This window comes from Sceloporus occidentalis, unplaced genomic scaffold (genome assembly GCF_023333645.1).
Source record: "Sceloporus occidentalis isolate IW3139 unplaced genomic scaffold, rSceOcc1.0.p SCAF_5, whole genome shotgun sequence".
Classification (NCBI taxonomy): Eukaryota; Metazoa; Chordata; class Lepidosauria; order Squamata; family Phrynosomatidae; genus Sceloporus; species Sceloporus occidentalis.
This window is the reverse complement of record NW_028316985.1, coordinates 185,903,193-185,920,380: the sequence shown is the minus strand read 5'-3', so window position 1 is coordinate 185,920,380 and position 17,188 is coordinate 185,903,193. Positions and strand designations below refer to the sequence as shown.

The 17,188-nt window shown below is 40.6% G+C and overlaps 1 long non-coding RNA gene across 1 annotated transcript; it reads left to right on the top strand.

Moving 5' to 3' along the window:
• The first annotated feature begins 8,336 nt into the window (after window positions 1–8,336).
• On the top strand, window positions 8,337–13,143 carry LOC149313293 (uncharacterized). The gene is made up of 4 exons (XR_016281457.1): window positions 8,337–8,405; window positions 10,033–10,091; window positions 10,626–10,718; window positions 13,076–13,143. It is a non-coding gene; the product is annotated as an uncharacterized LOC149313293 (long non-coding RNA).
• Window positions 13,144–17,188: the final 4,045 nt, after the last annotated feature.

Sequence of the window (17,188 nt, the reverse complement as noted above, 5' to 3'; positions counted from 1 at the left end):
AACGCACACTTCGTTATACTAAACAAACACGCTTGACAAATTACATTTAAAAAAACAGACAAACGTTATTCCCAACTTAAAAGTACTTCCTCACAGATTGTAATCTCTTTGTATATGTTTCTTTCTTGGTTTTTTGAATTTTATTTATTAATTTTAATACATAATATACACACATAAAATACATAACAATTGTTTGCTTACATAGACAGCACGGACTTATATCATGAACGGATAGATAGCATTATTTCTCTGTTATCCTCCGTGATTTGGCCTTGCCTATATTCCAGCGTATCAATTTTGTCTGTTATTTCCCCTCCTCCCAAGATAAAAAGAAAGAGAGAGAGAGAGAGAAAATAGAAGTATTATATATATTAACAGTATCTTATAATAGTATGGATGGTTTTAACTCCCTTAATCATTTTATCCCATTTCTGTAGTTATCTTTAGTCCCACAGTTTGTTCACTTTTCCCCACTGACTTTGAAATTTTGGCTCTGTTTTCCTGTTCATCGTCATAGTTATTTTGTCCATCGCCAATTAGTTCATTCGCCTTAGTTACCCATTCTTCCTCTAAATTATTATTTCCCCCTTTCCAGTGATAATAATCAAAACTCTCCTTATCATGTGTTTATTACATTCTTTACAGTTATTTGCTCATAACAGAGGTAAGCATGCCAAGCTTTTTCTAGGTCGATGCCTTCTAATGCCACTAATTCTTCATTAGGTTTATCCAATCTTTTATCCAGGTATATGCACACGCCTTATAATAGATTTGCAGATTGGGTAGACCTAGCCCTCCTTTCTCTTTACACTCCTGTAAATTGGCTAGTTTAATCCTGGATTTCTTTTCTCCTTCCAAATAAAATCTTGAATCTCTTTATTCCATGTTTTAAACATATTGTTTGATGTTATAACCGGAATTGTTTGAAAAGTTGTAATATAATTTATTTTCTAACAGTTCAGAGCTTTTATTTGTAATTGTAACTCCCCGATATTTTGCTTTTTGCACTACTTTCTAATCTGTTCTCTTCTCTAATTCCTTTTCTTCTATTTTGGAGAGATTTTTTTTCATCAAAATGCCACTTTTTTGTTTGTTCATTTTAAATCCTGCCACAAGCCTTTCCCAAAGTTTCCTCCAGTCTAAAAATACTATTGATCGGATTGTTGAAAAAAATTACTATGTCATCTGCAAAAGCTCTTAACTTAAAGTGATGGTTCCTGATTTGTACTCCTTTAATTTGGTCATCTTTTATTATTTTCCTCAGTACAACTTCCATCATCATTATGAACAAAAGTGGGGACAGCAGGCAACCTTGCCGTGTTCCTTTATTAATTCTGCATCTTTCTAATCGTTCACCATTAATTGTTATTTGCGCATACTGAATAGTATATGTTGTGTTTATCCATTTTAAGAACATGTCGCCAATTTCAATTTGTTTTAACACCTCCTTCAACCCCCCAACTTGCATTATCAAACACTTTCTCTAAATCAAGCAATATCACACCTAATAATCTATTATATTCATTAATATCCTCCTATTATTTTTGATCTGTCGTTCTGGGAGAAATCCAGCTTGGTCTTTGTGTATCCATTGTGTCAATGTTTGTTTAAGTCTATCTGCCAGTATTGAAACAAAAATCTTATAATCAACAATGATATCAGTCTATAATTTTCAATTAATTCAACATCTCTATTTTCTTTTGGAGTTAATGCAATCATTGCGTTACACCATGTTTATGGATACCTTCCAGTTTCTATTTCTTTTATGGTGTTATATGAAGGTGTTAACAGAACTTCAGCAAAGGTCTTATAGTATTTTGCTTTTTGGCCATCTGGCCCCAGAGCCTTATTATCCTTTAATTTTTAAATTGCTGTATGTATTTCTTCCTTTGTTATTGGTGCGTTTATTTTCTCTCTCTGTTCTTCCGTAAATTTTGGGACTTTTTCGTTTTCTAATAAATTCTCAAATCTTTTCTTTCCTAGTTTGGAAAGAAAAGTTTCAGGTAGCCTCTTTGCTAGAAATAGATTTTTGAAATATTCTGTAGCAATTTTCTTAATTTGTTCTCGGTGTGTATATTCTTTGCCTTTCTCCTTTAATTTAATTTAATTATAATTTTATTTTCTCTTTGCTTCTTAATTTTATATGCCAACCATTTCCCTGATGCATTGGCATGTTCAATATAGTGTTGTTTTGCACACTTAACCTTATCTGCTACTTGTTGTGTAATTTTCTGATTTAATTGATTTCTCATTATTTTTTAAATCTTGACATAGTTTTCCATCTTTAGGGTTCTGTTTAAATTCTAGCTCTTTCTGTTTTATTTTTTTCCCTTTATTTCTTTCTCCTTTAGGTTTTCAGATCTTTTTTTCCTGACTTCTTGCTGTATCAATTGACCTCTGATGACAGCAGTCGTATTTTAAATCCTGTCTTATTTTACTGATAATCTCTTCATCCCTCAGTAAATAGTCTTTAAATTTCCATGTAAATTCATTTTTATGTGATTTTAAGACCATATTTATTGCATTATGATCTGAAAAAGTTTTGGGTAGTATTTCTATTTTCCTAGTGTTTTTACAGAGATCCTTTGATGCACATCTCTATTAGGTTTAATTCTTCCATTAGTTCAAATGCTGGGATATCAGATCTATTTTTTGTCTTTCTAAAAAGTGAAAAATCTTCCTTCTTTTCTATTTTGAATTTAACCCATTGATGTTCCATGATAATATTCTTGTAGACATTTTGTTGTTGTTGCTATCTATTCTCTTTGTTATTTCTATTTATATATTCTTTATTTCCCCTTTTTGTAGTTTTAATATCGATTCCTTCTATTCCTCCTTGGTTTCCTTTCTTCTTTTTTTATTTCTTTTGGTTCTGGTTTTTCACTCTTTTGGGGAATCTCTTTTTTCTTTTGTTTAGTTCCTTTTTTTGCTTCTGACTCTCGATCTGATTCTGTTTCTCTTTCATCTCCTTTTGTTTTTCTGTCAGAGTCCTCTGTACTCTCTTTTTCCTTTTCTGCTTTTTTCCTCCTATCTTTTTTCCCCAACTCTGTCTCAAAATTTGTCCATTTATATTCTCTAGCTCTCCCTTCTTTATTCCCTTTTTTTTGACCTTCTAAATTCTCTTGATTCACTGTTATTAGTTAACAAGACTTTCATCTTTTCCTCCGTATTTATAACAAATCCTTTTTTCTTAAATGTAAAGGAAACTCCCTCTGTTTTTTCCCATCTGTATTTTATGTTATTGTGTCTCAAATATTCTCTTAATATTATATAATCTTTTCTTTTTTTCAAAATTTGTGCTGGTATTGCTCTAAATATCTTTACTTCCTTACCTTCCAATTCAAATTTGTTATTAAAATTTGTTTCCAAGATCAAATCTCTTACTCTTTCTCTTGTGAAAAAGATCATTATATCTCTAGGCAAATTACGGTTTTTTGCCACCTAAGAGTCAACTCTGATTAGTTTATCGATTTCTAAATCCAGTTGTTCCCCTGCCCAGTCAATAAATTGTGCCAGAGCTGGGATGATCCTTGTGATAAGATTTTCATCTAATTGTTCTTGAACCCCTCTTAATTTAATTGCTCTCCTTTGTAACCTTAATTCTATGTTTGCTTTACTATATTGCTCCTCGAAGTGTCTTTCCTCTATGCTACAAACTTTCTTCTCTAGACTTTCTGTCTTTTCTTGAGTCTCTTTCATTCTTTTATTTATCATTTCAATTTCTTCTCTAATTTTAAATATGTTTGCTTTAAACATTTCTATCTCCTTTTGTAGCTCTATTTTTATTTCTTCTTTAAGTTCTCTCATCTCCTCCTTTATTTTGTTAGAGATTTCCTTTTTTATATCCACCCCATTTTTTAAAAAATTCTTCTAATAGCATAAAACAATCTTCATTATTGGGTGGTGCCTTTTTTCCTGCCTGTTTGTCTACTATAAATTCCTTCCTTTGCTTTCTCCCCTCTCTAATTCTCAGCGTTTCTGTATAAGTGTCCTTTCTGTCTTAGCCCCCGAAATCCCCACTCGCCCACCCACTTTGTCCAAAAAAATCACCCACTGCTTCACCTGGAAAAAAAAAAGTTTGAGGGGTTGTCCCACCGGATAGTCCTACTTTTCCTCCCCGCTGCGCCCGCGCTGCTCCTCCGACATCGGGTGGAAAACTGTGGGGGCCTTTAGTAGGTCCCGCTGGTCTGGTCTCTCCCTTCCCATCACGTCTGCGCTGCTCCTCCGCCTGGAGGTGTGCCTTTTGACAGCCCGGGGCATTTATGTTGTGTTCTGCTGCCGCTGAGGCTGCTGCGCAAGTGGCTGGTGGTAGTTGATGATCAGTATGTTCCTTTTCCCACAGTTCCTGTTGCCCTTAGGCTCCCTGCTGCTGCTACTGCTGTTGTAGAAGGCGCTGGGTGGGCATGGCCAGGGTCTCCTCCCTCTCTCTCTCTGCTGCCGAGCTGCTGTTTCTTTCTTGATTTTCTATAATCAGAATATTCTTCGTGACATTTAAATTTATATTTTTAATTACAATTATTATTTTTGTTCACTTCTTTTAAATTGTAATAAATTTTATAAATTCCATATGTTCTCTTCAGTTACATTACTCCAAATATGTCCAAACTAACTGTTCAAAAATAGAAATCTATAATCATCGTCATATATTACATCTTATATAAGTTAAGTCAATGTTAAATGTGAAGTTGAAGGCTTTCATGGGTGGCATCCATGGGTTTTTGTGGGTTTTTCGGGCTATGTGGCCATGTTTTAGAAGATTAACATTAAATGTATTATATTAAATCAATTTTAATATCTTCTTTTCTCATATTCGACCATTATCCAAAATAAAGTTGTAATTGATTATTCCTTTATCTTGAATTCTTCCTATAACCCAAAAGTTTTCTTAGTTCAATTATCACTTAATCCAATTATCATTAAATGAGAAGTTTGGTGCCCACAAAACTGGTTGAGAGGTGCCAACAGAGTACTTTGAGGGCCTCTTGTTCTGTGTTCTTCCATCACTGTATTTTCTGTGACGCGCTTTTCAAGATAAAGCCAGTGAGGAATATGGCCACAGTGGCAAATTCGGAGATAAATGGCTGATAATAACTGACCAGTATTAGGAATTGCTATGTGTCTGTTGTTGTTGTTGTTTAGGAGATGGGCAACTGGACACATATGCCACCATCTGTTCCAGGTGAATCTTCTTGTTGCCTATAAAGTTTGCATCTGTTTACTGGCAACCAGACATCTCACACGGTGGGCTGTCAACCCTGCTTTCCATAAAGCTAAAATCACTGATCTTAAGTGGAGTGCAGTGATCCTTCCAAGTTTTTCTATATAAAATGCTGTCATGTAAATATGTCACAGCAGAGTTGCCTAAATGGGCCAAGAACCTGTCCATCAGCCCCTCAAAGGACAGTACATGTCCATGCGACCTGAAGAGCATGTGAAATCACTGGAATAGCCCATGGCCATTTTATCAAAGGGCTCAGTAACCAAGGCCAATAGACTTTGGTCAAAAGGAAAGAGGACAAATACCAGACTTGCCAGAGCTTGTCCAGCAAACTGTCTACCATAGGCATGAGATAGGAATCAAACCTGAACACTGTACTGACCTCCGCCATTCAGTTCAAAACTGCATTGATCAATCTGGGTACTAAGACAGTTGGCTCCTCAAGGGGCTCCTGGAGTCCTCTATGACTGCCCCCCTCCAATTCTACCATGCTATCCAGCTCTTTGTCAATGACCTCCTAGGTCAGGCTCTTGCTGTGGCCCTCACCAATGCCCTTGAGGTGGCATCTGCCTGATGGATAACCTACAGAGTATACATGGACTTTGGAGAGAAGGCACCCTGGAATTCTTCCTCTGGCTGGTTTCCCTAGTCAACCTGCCAGTTGGCTAGCTACGGGTCAAGATGTAGACAAACACTTTGTGGCCATCCCTTACCCTCTGGGCCTAGAGGCTCATCTTCATCCCATGCATCTCAAGCACATAACCCTTCTTCCTATATCATCCTTTAGACATTTAAACATGATATATGGTATTTAGAACCCTTTTTGAGTTCCTTCAGGACCACTGGATAATCTACATGGCCTATTCGCCCTACTGTTTGAACAGGACTTGCCACTAGTTGCTGTCCTTGAAGGCAACAGCATCAATACAAGGTGTCCTGGTTGTAATTCCCCAGGATGCATGTGCTGGTCATGAAACCACTTTTGGTTTCCCCAGGCCTAATTCCTACTTACCTTAAAGTCTGGTTCTGGATCTGAACTCTTCATTTGGTTCCGGTCCTGGAGTGGTTCCCACTATGTGCCGGGTTCCATCACAGCACAGGAGGTCGCAGAAAAGGAGAGTCACACAGAAGCCAGGGACGCTGGGAAGGGGGTCACACAGGAAGGAGGCCGAGGAGACAGACTGGCCAGCAGGTATGAGGGGCAAGGGACACTTTTAGAGGCCAGAAGGCCAGGACCATTGCAGCTGCCCTGTGTCACAGGGAGCAGAATTGAATCCGCCTCCCTGGTTCCCACTTGCTCCAAGGGGCAGATTTGAACCCACTTGGTTTCCACTTGGGCTGAATCAATTTATTTCTAAATAAATCAATTCAGCCCAAAAAACACCCCATTTTACCTGCTTCTTTTTGACGCAGGTTAAATGGGCAAAAAACATGGCCCCCTTTCCGAATTGCTTCAGCGATTCAAATTATGTGGGAACCATGGTGGTTTAAACCGGATCATAAAATTGCCACCTTGGTAGATGAAGGGAATGCTGTAGATATAGCATATCTTGATTTCAGTAAGGCTTTGACAAAGTTCCCCATGATATTCTTGCAAACAAGCTTGTAAAATGTGGGCTAGACAACGTAACTGTTACATGGATTTGTAATTGGTTGACCAGCCGAAGCCAAAGGGAGCTCCACAATGGCTCCTTTTCATCCTGGAGAGAAGTGACCAGTGGGGTGTCCAGTGGGGCTCTGTCCTGGGCCAAGTTCTATTCAACAACTTTATCAATGACTTGGAGGACAAAATTGGGGGCATACTTGTCAAATTTGCAAATTCAAGATGACCTGAATAGACTAGAAAGCTAGACCAAAGCTAACAAAATGAAATTCAACATGGAGAAATGTAAGGTACTGCACTTAGGGAGGAAAAATGAAATGCACATATATAGGATTATGGGGGACACCTGTCTGAACGAGAGACTTCTACGTTTGAAAAGGATCTAGGAGTCTAAGCAGACCACAAGTTGAACATGAATCAACAGTGTGATGCGGCAGTTAAAAAGGCCAATGCTATTATAGGCTACATCAATAGAAGTATAGCGTCTAGATCAAGGGAAGTAATAGTGCCACTATATTCTGCTTTGGTCAGGCCCCACCTGGAATATTGTGTCCAGTTCTGGGCAAAACATTTCAAAAAGGACATTGAGAAACTGAAGCCATGTGTCCAAAGGAGGGCGACTACAATGGTGAAGGGTCTGGAAACCATGCCCTATGAGGAACAATTTAGGGAGCTGGGGATTTTTAGTCTGAAGAAGAGAAGGTTAAGAGGTGATATTATAGCCCTGTTTAAATATTTGAAGGGATGTCATATTGAGGAGGGAGCAAGCTTGTTTCCTGCTGCTCCAGAGAACAGGACATAAGAGCAATGGATAGAAGCCCCAGGAAAAGAGATTCCACCTCAACATTAGGAGGAACCTCCAGAAAGTAAGAGCTGTTCGACAGTGAAAGACACTCCTTCCTTGGAGTTTAGTGGAGTCTCCTTCTTTGGAAGCTGTTTTGAAACAGAGGCTGGATGGCCATCTGTCAAGGATGCTTTGATTGAGAGTTTCTGCATGGCAGAATAGGGTTGGACTGGATGGCCTTTGTGGTCTCTTGCTACACTATGATTCTATGATTTTAGACTTTCTTCTTTGAGTTCCTTTAGAAATTGTTCCAAATCTTTTTCGTTGTCTGTTAATAGTATATTGTCTCCTGAACATCTAAGATTGTTGATTGTTGATCCACATGTTATGGTGCCTCAGACTGCACCTGAACAGTACATTTGAATCATACAGCCACAGAATTTTTCGAAGTAACGACATGGAACACTGAGCCCAACCCCTTGCCATGCGGGAATTCACAAGTAAAGCACTTCTGAGTGCTGCCCCTTGGCTTAAATTTAATATAAAAATTATAAATTAAATCGAATAGAAATATTTTCTCCGGCTTATGTGCTATGTCTGGAATTTTCATTGGCGTCTGGGAAGAAGCCAATGGTGGACCAGCATAAAGTGAATGGAAAGAGTTCTGGAATCTTCTGAGTCACAAAGGAAGGCAAGCGAAGCCGCCGATGAAACAACTGAGGCAGAAAGAAGGCAAAACAGATTGGAGCAGAGAACACCGCACAACTGGGACACTGCAACATCTTCTTGACCAGCAACAGGTACAGTGTTTGCATAGCTTTTTTTAGCTGTAAATAAAGGGTGATTAAGGCAGAATATGGCAGACGTTTCTGAAATTATGCATGTTGTTGAGAACACGGGAGCATTTCCCCCTTTTTCTATGCCAGATCTCACCTTGTAAGTCATTGAGTGAAGCTGAAAGTAGATCCGGATGCAATGCAATTGCAAAATTGTCCATTTACGTTTGGAAATGGCAATTCCAAGACACGCTGGTGGCCTAATGTTACCGTACGCTTCTCAATAATTTCTAACTGATGTGATTCTAAGCTGAACCTAGCATGGGGTTTTCTTGGCAAGGTATCTTCAGAGAGGGCTTTCCATTGCCTTCTTCTGAAGCAGAGAGAGTGTGACTGATGGAGGATCCAAACCCTGGTCTCCCTGTGGTCAATGCTCAAACTACTACACCTCTCTGGGTCTCTGGCCCATATCTTAGGTGACTTTTTATGAAAAATGATGGAATATAAGATGATCAATAGGTACTTTTTATTATGCTAGCTGTATTGAATCCACTGGGTCCTATTTAGGGAGAAAATCAGTATATAAGTGCAATAAATATATAAATAAAACAAATAAAACACTGTAATCAATGTCAGCATTGAATATTTTGGGAAGGTGAATGTTTGGAAATCAAAAAAACCCAGGACTCTGGGAGACCAGGATTCAAATCCAGGTCAGTCATGGAACCGATCTGTGTGACGTTGTGTAAGTCACTCTTTCTGAGCCTCAGAGGAAGGCTATGGCAAACGTCCTCAGAATAAATGAATCAGAGTGTCCAATTTGGATTCCAAATCCAGGAGAAAGATGGATCAGAAATCAAATCAACAAATCAATCTTGCTAAGAAAACTCCGTAATAGAATCTGCATAAGTCAGGGGTGACTTCAGACACATAACAGCAGCAGCAGTGACTCCATCTTGCTTGGCAAATTCTGGCAAAGTTTCCTCCAGAAAATTAATTTCTTCAAGTGTATGAAGCTCCTTGGTATCAATCCAGATCCTCAGTAATCTTTGATCTCATGGTGCCTCCTCCCAGTTGTGTTTTAGGATAGTCTTCTAACTTAAGAGGTGGAGGTTTGAGTTTGGGACCCATCAGCATGAAAAGGAGATGCTCTCTCTCATTGGACTACATTTGAGAAGGTTTTCCTCTGGAACGGGGGATTTGGAGTTTCATCCAGTGCTTGACTCAAGCAACCAAACTTCCCTTCCATTTCCCCAACGGCAGCCCCTTGTGTCCCATGAGAAGCCTCACTGGAGAGGGGATGCCATTCAGGAAAGGCCAGGGATGTGGCTTGGCAGTGTACAAGAGGAGGCCAAAACTGGGACACGGACACCTTGCCTTTCACACAATTTTCAAGAGGAAGGTGTCTGGACCGTAGGGCCACCTTTTCTGGAGCTGTAGTCAGACGGAGATTTGGAGATGTTCTTTCACCTCTCTGCAAGAATGGCCATGGGGGCCCTTTCCTCTTTTGAAAAAGAGACAAGAATGGGAGGACGGTGGGGTTTTTATTTGTAATGTCAGCCTTTCTGCAAATTCACTCATGTGCCTATACTTTACAATACTACGTTTTTTCAAAACTCCTTATTTCATCTACTCTGTTGTATGATCGCAGGCAAAGATTACAGGACAGCCATCAATACTCAGAATGAGAATTTAATATGGCAAAGCCAGGTAGGTTGTTTCTGTTTCTATCTTCCCTTCTCTGGCCACGGGTCCTTCTTGAGAAGTTGGGGTTGTCTGTATGTTAGGACCTCCCTTTCACCTTTATCTTTTGAGAATTAAGACGGGTCTGACAACTGGGTCCTGGAAAACCTTCCTGACAAGGAAAAGGAGTAATGTTGGCATGGCTTTGCCTTCACATTTTGTATAGCCACAGTCAATTGGGGCATGTCTGAGAGGGCATTTGGAATAGAGATTGGCTATAGCAGCCTTCCACCATGAACGCTTTCCAGGTCCAAATCAGCTCCCCAAAGTCTCATTTAATTCAGTGAGTCTTAAAGGTGCCTTTGGTGACATTTAGGAGTTATTCCATTATTTATGTCCCTTAACTGATGCAGTTTATTGATCTTGGCTGCAAATTGCACATTTCCTCTCTTCTTATTCTTATTCTTATTCTTCTCTCTCTCCCTCTCCCTCTCCCACTCTCTCTCTGTATTTGTGTGCATATTTTTATACTTACTTTTCATTTATGCCTCTGTATTGCAGCCAAACCGAAAAGGGCATCTTTGTCTCAAAGGAAATCTCTTGTTACAGCACCGCCAGCAGCACCACCACCAGCAGCAGGAGGCCAAAAAGCAGGTACTCTCAGGGCACGTCCCCTCTATGAAATAGAGCGAATTCCCGATTCGTTTAAATGGCCATAAATCCCATTTGAAACCAGTTCCTGTTGCAATGTGATCAATTCTTGTTGTGATAAAGCAAAGCAAAGACAAAAAACCCCAATGTTTCCGGACACTAATTTGAAAGAGGTTCTTTTGAAAAGAATCGATTCTGAAGAGTGTTCAAGAAGTGGGAACGACAGATTGGAGTCGCATCATTATGGAGGAGTGGGACTAATGGCAGAGGGGTTTTTGGTAGATTCACCAGCACCACCACCCCTCAGTGCTGCCTTTGTGCTTGTGGTGTGACCTATGGAGGCGTGGGTTTTAAACAAAAATCATAGAAAATTTGATTCATTGGTTTTGCAACTAGGTGCCTCACTTTGAATGGAAGTAGTTGCAAAACCACTAAATCGCATCTTTCAATATATATATATACATACATACACACACACACACACACACATAAAATAATTCCTAAGCCGGGTTGCCCAGGGTGCTGCTTATGTCACTTATGATGCACAGATGATTGACATTCATTTTGAAGCGGTGCAAACTAGTGGGGATGACAATCGTGCCAAAAAAGAAGTGATTACAGGGGGGATAACAATAAGATCCACTTTCATAGTGAGAACGACGGACCTTTTAGATTGTAAGCCTATCCCCTCTGTAGTAAACCGCTCGGATTTCCAGTGATTGGGCGGTATATAAATAAATCCTATTATTATTATTATTATTTTGGAATCAATTTACCGACACGGAGCAAAGTCAAATTTCAATCAGATTTATGTGTAAGTGGGAATGGGCCCTCAAAATACTTCAGTGGTTTGTTGCACAACAGGACAAAGGGGAAACGAATGGAAATTGATGGAAAGACAGGGAATGGCTGGACGCTTTGGCCAGCAAGATGGCCCTGGCAAGGATTACAGCAGGTTGGAGACCCTGTCTGTGAATGGAGGGAAGGTGTCACTTTTGTGCTAAGTGTTTTGGAAAACCTGGGAGTGGAGGGGAGAGGTCTGGGAAAAATTAATTTTAGGGAACCACGACCAAAAACCTGCTAATGGCATGAATGCACCTTTTTGGACAGAGTGCAATTCTGTAGCCCTTTCACAATGTCCCAAAACCCCACTTCCCTGACAGCTGCCCACAGGGGAGGAATTTCAGCATAGCAACAGCAATGGCACTCACATTTCTATGCTGCTTATCAGTGAACTGAGCACTCTCTGAGTGGTTTACAGTCTGTAAGCCAATTGCCCCCAGCAAACTGGTTATTCATTTTACCAACTTTCGAAAGGATGGAAGGCTGAGTCAACCCTGGAGACCTGGGATCGAACTCACAACCTTGCAGCTGCAGGACCAGCATTTAACCACTACGTCACCAGGGCTCCAAGGGAAAGGGTTGGAAGGGTACACTCATCTGTCAGCTCCCATTTCGTCCCACCAGTTAGCAGCCCTTCCTGGGGTTTGATAGGTGTGTATTGGAGGACATTTAGGACAGGGATAACCCCTTGCACCCCATCCAAAAACAGACAGATAGAAGGGGTGTACCTGGAATTGTGTTTTGGAGAGATTACACTTTGTCTGCTTGGTGAAGGGACTCAGTATCTCCTGTTAAAGCATTCTGGTCCCTAAAAAGTAACTTTCCCGAGATAGGTGGCACTGCTGAAAGCTTCTGAAAAGACCTCAGAGCTACTTGTAGCTAGAGGTTTCCCAGAGCAAATGGGAGGAACAATGGTTAGAGTTCGGAGGGACCTATGAGAAGCCCTGTGTGAAATCTGCATTGCTGACTGTACAGAAAGATGCTCTCAGATTATGAGTTTGCTTCATCTGCTAAGCCTAGCAAGGGCTCACTCAATGGCAGTGAGTAGCCCAAATCCACATTTAAGTTGCTTGCTCCATCTTCCTGATTTAGACAGGCTTTCATAGTGGCTCTTCAGACCAACCCTTTTTCAGCCAGATCAGGGCTGTGGCAACTGCATGCCACGGCCCCAATCTGGCCTTTCCAGGGCGTGAAAAGGAGCCTCAAAAAGCGTCTCCTTTTCACACCCTGGAAAGAGTGCCATAGTCACGGCGGTGCAGCTATACGGCGCACCTTCAGCGCTGTTTGTCTGGATGCAGTGCTGGAGGAGCGTTCTGATGCCATGCACGGTGTGGAGTGGCTCATGGCGTAATGGCGCCTTACAGGCAGAGCTGTGACATGTGTTGTGGAGACGCTATGCCTGACTCTGCCCCCCCCCCCCCCCAAGCTGGCCCAAAATGCTGGTCTGAACAGCCCCTTTGAGGATGGCTTGACTGTTACTGAGATTTCAACCTGAATTTTTTTTTCTCTCCTTCAAGGAAAACTTGCTCTTCTGAAAGTACAGGTGGAAGAGTTTGTTCAGACTCCTAAATTCAAACGTTTTTCGAAATATACATCTGTAGTTCTGTTTCTTGGTGCAGTTATCATGACGCATTTATGTAAGTTTTACTCTTCCAAGAAGAGAAAGCATTGCAAACGTTAACCAATATCATTTGGAATAATCAGCAAAAGACAATCTTCAAGTAAAATGCATATTTGGCAGAAATATAGATGGAATTTGCTATCACTATCAAGATGAATAAGAAACAGAGGAGAAGAGGGGTGTTGGGGAAAGACTGGGTCTCTCAGTGTCTGAATACAGCCCAAACATCAATGTTAATTCCAAATGTCCCTTTGAGGTACACAGTTGTGGACGTTTCTCTACCCCCATTACATTTATTTTATACTATTGTTTTAATGTCCTTCTGGTTTAATCTCCTTTTAGTATTAATATGTTTTTATACTGGGGAGAGGGATAGGGGTTTCTTAGAATTTTTAACTGTATCTTGTTTTATTGTTGTAATCCACTTGGATTCCGAGTGATTAAACGGAATAATAATAATAATAATAATAATTATAATTATTATTATTATTATTTAGGTGTAGCACATGCACAAAATCTACAAGATTAATCTTCTCACATGCATCTCCACAATGGTATCTGAGGCATGGCTTACTGAGAGCATCTGAGATAATTTCCTTTGTTGCCTTTGTGCAAGTAATTCTTCCATATATCTAAGCAGGTGATCCATCATATTGATATGTTCAGTCTTGAAGACCTGTTCAAATCCCACCATCTTCCTTCCATGAGCGTCCAAGTGTTGCCCTTGCACAGAGACTTGGTTTCCTTTTCTGCAGCTTTCCTCCATTTGCCCCATTCTTTTGCAGGGATCCTTGCCATATTGTTCAAGTTGGGTAGTCCTGGCATCACCACCTTTTTGCAAAGGTGAAAAAATGTGGATGCTCAGGCCCCATATTAATCAATGGGTGGCAATGTGTGCAAGAATTCTTTTGGTTGACTAAGTTGAACTTTGACATCTCTGTTCACATTTTCTGAATGGTTCCTTGAAGTTACGTTTCACATATGGGTTTCCATATACTTTGGAAGGTGTGAGCTGGACTTAAAAACAGGTGCTGAATCCCATCTACCACCCCAAATATATGATAGGCGGAGAGCCTTTATACAAAAAGCTGCAACATCACACTTGTAGTGACAGTGGATGTTACAGCCAGGAATCCCCCTCTTCCATGCTTCAAACTGGGCTATTGTAATACAATTTCTTTGTTTCTGCCTCTTGTTCAGACATCATGGAATGGAGGAAATATACTGACTGGCGTAGAGCCCTAAATCAAATAAGGGACTTTTCCTACGAGTATGATCCAACACTAGTTGATAAAAGCGGTAAGCAATGAAGTTCAGTTCAGTTCATCTGTTCCTCTCCACCACAGTTCCTCTCTGTTCCAGGACAGTGAGCTTCTCCTTAGCTGGAGTACAAGACCCTTTATGAAGGCAGACACACACACACACACACACACACACAGAGAGAGAGAGAGAGATTTTGCAACCACCCTTAGAGCTTATGATCTAAGATGTCCCAAAATGCACCAGACAAGCTACACTACAGAAACCCCACCGGGAGACCTTGGGCAAGTCACACTCTCACAGCCTCAGAGGAAGGCCATGACACACCCCCTCTGAACAAATCTTGCCAAGAAAAACCCATGATAAGTTTGCCTTAGGGTTGCATTAAGTCAGAAAGAGGAAGAAGTCACAAAGATGTCCACTCTTGCTTTCTCAGATCAGAAAGCAAGGACAGGCAGGAAGGATACACAACAACAAATTCAGAAAGACCACCAAGAGAATGAAGACACAGAGACACAAAGAGACAGCTCTAAAGCCCCTAAGAAATGAGGGAGTAGCAGTAGATCTTCTTTCATAGATGAAGAAACCATTTGGGAAACTGGTGGCTGAGGGTGAGAGGATGTTGGGGAAATATTTCTTAAAAGATGATGATAACTTCTGATTTTGATTGTTACAAACTTTTTAGATACAGAAATGCTGGTCCTTGCTCAGAATCTGTCAGAGCGGCTTAATTTTTGGGTCCTAAGAATTGCTGAGGTTGAACTGGAGAGTGGTAAGTTACTTTCATGTTGTTATGCTGAAGAATCAAAGGCAGAAGCCACAAATCTACCCTGAGAAATCCTGTTCTATGTAGTTTTTATGGCATATGTTCCAATATTTCACATATGAAAACAGACATGTGGCTAAGCAACATCAGAGTGTGGTCAAGATGGCAACAGTTACCAATGAGAAAGGACACACAAACTAGGAGAAGGTGCCACAGTTTGTTTTTGCCTGAGCTTTCTGGGAATGGCACAGTTCTGCCCCCTCCTGTCTTCTCCCTTCTGATGAATTAAATGAGTATAAACTACTATTGTAGTTTAACTCTGCAGCAACTGAAGTCAGATGAAGAAAAAAAAAAAAAGGGGGGGGGGAAATGGGGACTTTTCAAAAGCAGCTGAAAAGTGGAAACACAGAGTATTAGTTGGGAGCATTTCTGCTTAATCGGAACAATGGGGATAGCCATTATAGTCTGGAATCTCAGTATGCACCTTTGAGACTAACTGGAATAAGAGGTTGATGGCATACTTTTTCAGATGCATGGAGGGAAGTGCCTAGGGACAGACCTTTATGTGCAGGCTAGCCGTGGAAATGCAAAACCCACAAGTTTGCTGAAGAGCAAAATATTTAGTGTGGCTTTCCTGTAGCTTGGTCCTGCACAACCAATAGTTTTCTAGTTGCAGAGAAGGAGAAGGAGAACATCATGGCTTCTTAGAAAGGGCAAAACAAGCAACTTCAGTAGCAAAAGCTCAGTTGGAAATGAAATATAGTTGAAAGTGTGCTAAAATGAGGGGACTGGAAGAAAAGCAAAGCAAAGACTTATTCTTGATGTTAATCCCATCATTAGCACTATTCATTGGAAGGATTCTTTGAGGAGGAAGCCCACAGTCCTGTTTCAGTGCCTACATATGACTTCTCAATATGGAGACTGAAGGAGCTTGTGGGATGTTTGTCTTCTTGCCTATGGATTGGGGAACTTCACCCGTATCAAGTGCAAGTTGGTAGCCCTGTAAGCCAGAAAAGGCCCAGCAGCTGGAGGCCCAGGTATCTACACTTCAGCATATTAGGGAGCAAGATGTTTCCCTGGATAGAACAGACCGGATGGTCTTGGATGGAGAACAGACAGAGGAAGTTGCTGGGGAGGAGATCACTTCACAAACACAGGAGATAGACAGATGGAGGAATGTCACACCCAGAAGTAGGGAAACCAGGGATAGCTAAAGAATCGATTGGAAGCTCTCTCCCCCATCAGGGATAACAATGAAGAGCAGTAGGGACAGTACTCAGGGAACAGTACTCAAAGGAGGCATGTGGTGGTGGTGGTGGTTAGAAACTCCTTGCTGAGGGGTACAGAAGCAGTGGTTTGTGGTCCTGACACGATTTTCGGGAGTGTGTTGTCTCCCTAGAGCAAAAATCCCTGATGTCAAAGGGAGGCTGACAAGACTTGTCAAGCCTACTGACTATTGCCTCCTTTTTTTGGTCCATGTGGGAACCAATGATTCCGCAAGGCACAGCCTTCAGAATATCAGAAGGGATTATGAGGCTATAGAGAAATAATGATAATAATTATTATTGGAAAGTAATAGATATATTTAAAGATAAACCCTCTCAAATCTTGAAGAAGATGAAAAATGAGAGTTTCTTGATACGAAAAGAATAACCTACAAATAGGAGAAAATTGAAGGAATCTCAATTACATTTCATCAAACAAGTTATATATTAAATTCAGTTTAGAAAGCGAAAGATTTCTTGGGGAGATACAGAAGAGAGTTGGAAAATATCAGGGAGGAGAAGGAAGGTCCACAAGAAACCACCTTGAAATGCCAGGAAAGCGAAGGAGAAGAGGATTTTGAAGGAAAAGAATTCGAAGAAGGGGAAAGATCACCTCCAAAAGAAGAAGAAATATCAGACAAGGGGGCTGTCTGCATGAGTGAAGCTGTTTTGCCTTGTTTTCGATCTTAGCTGTTTAAACAACAGATGTAGCCAAAAC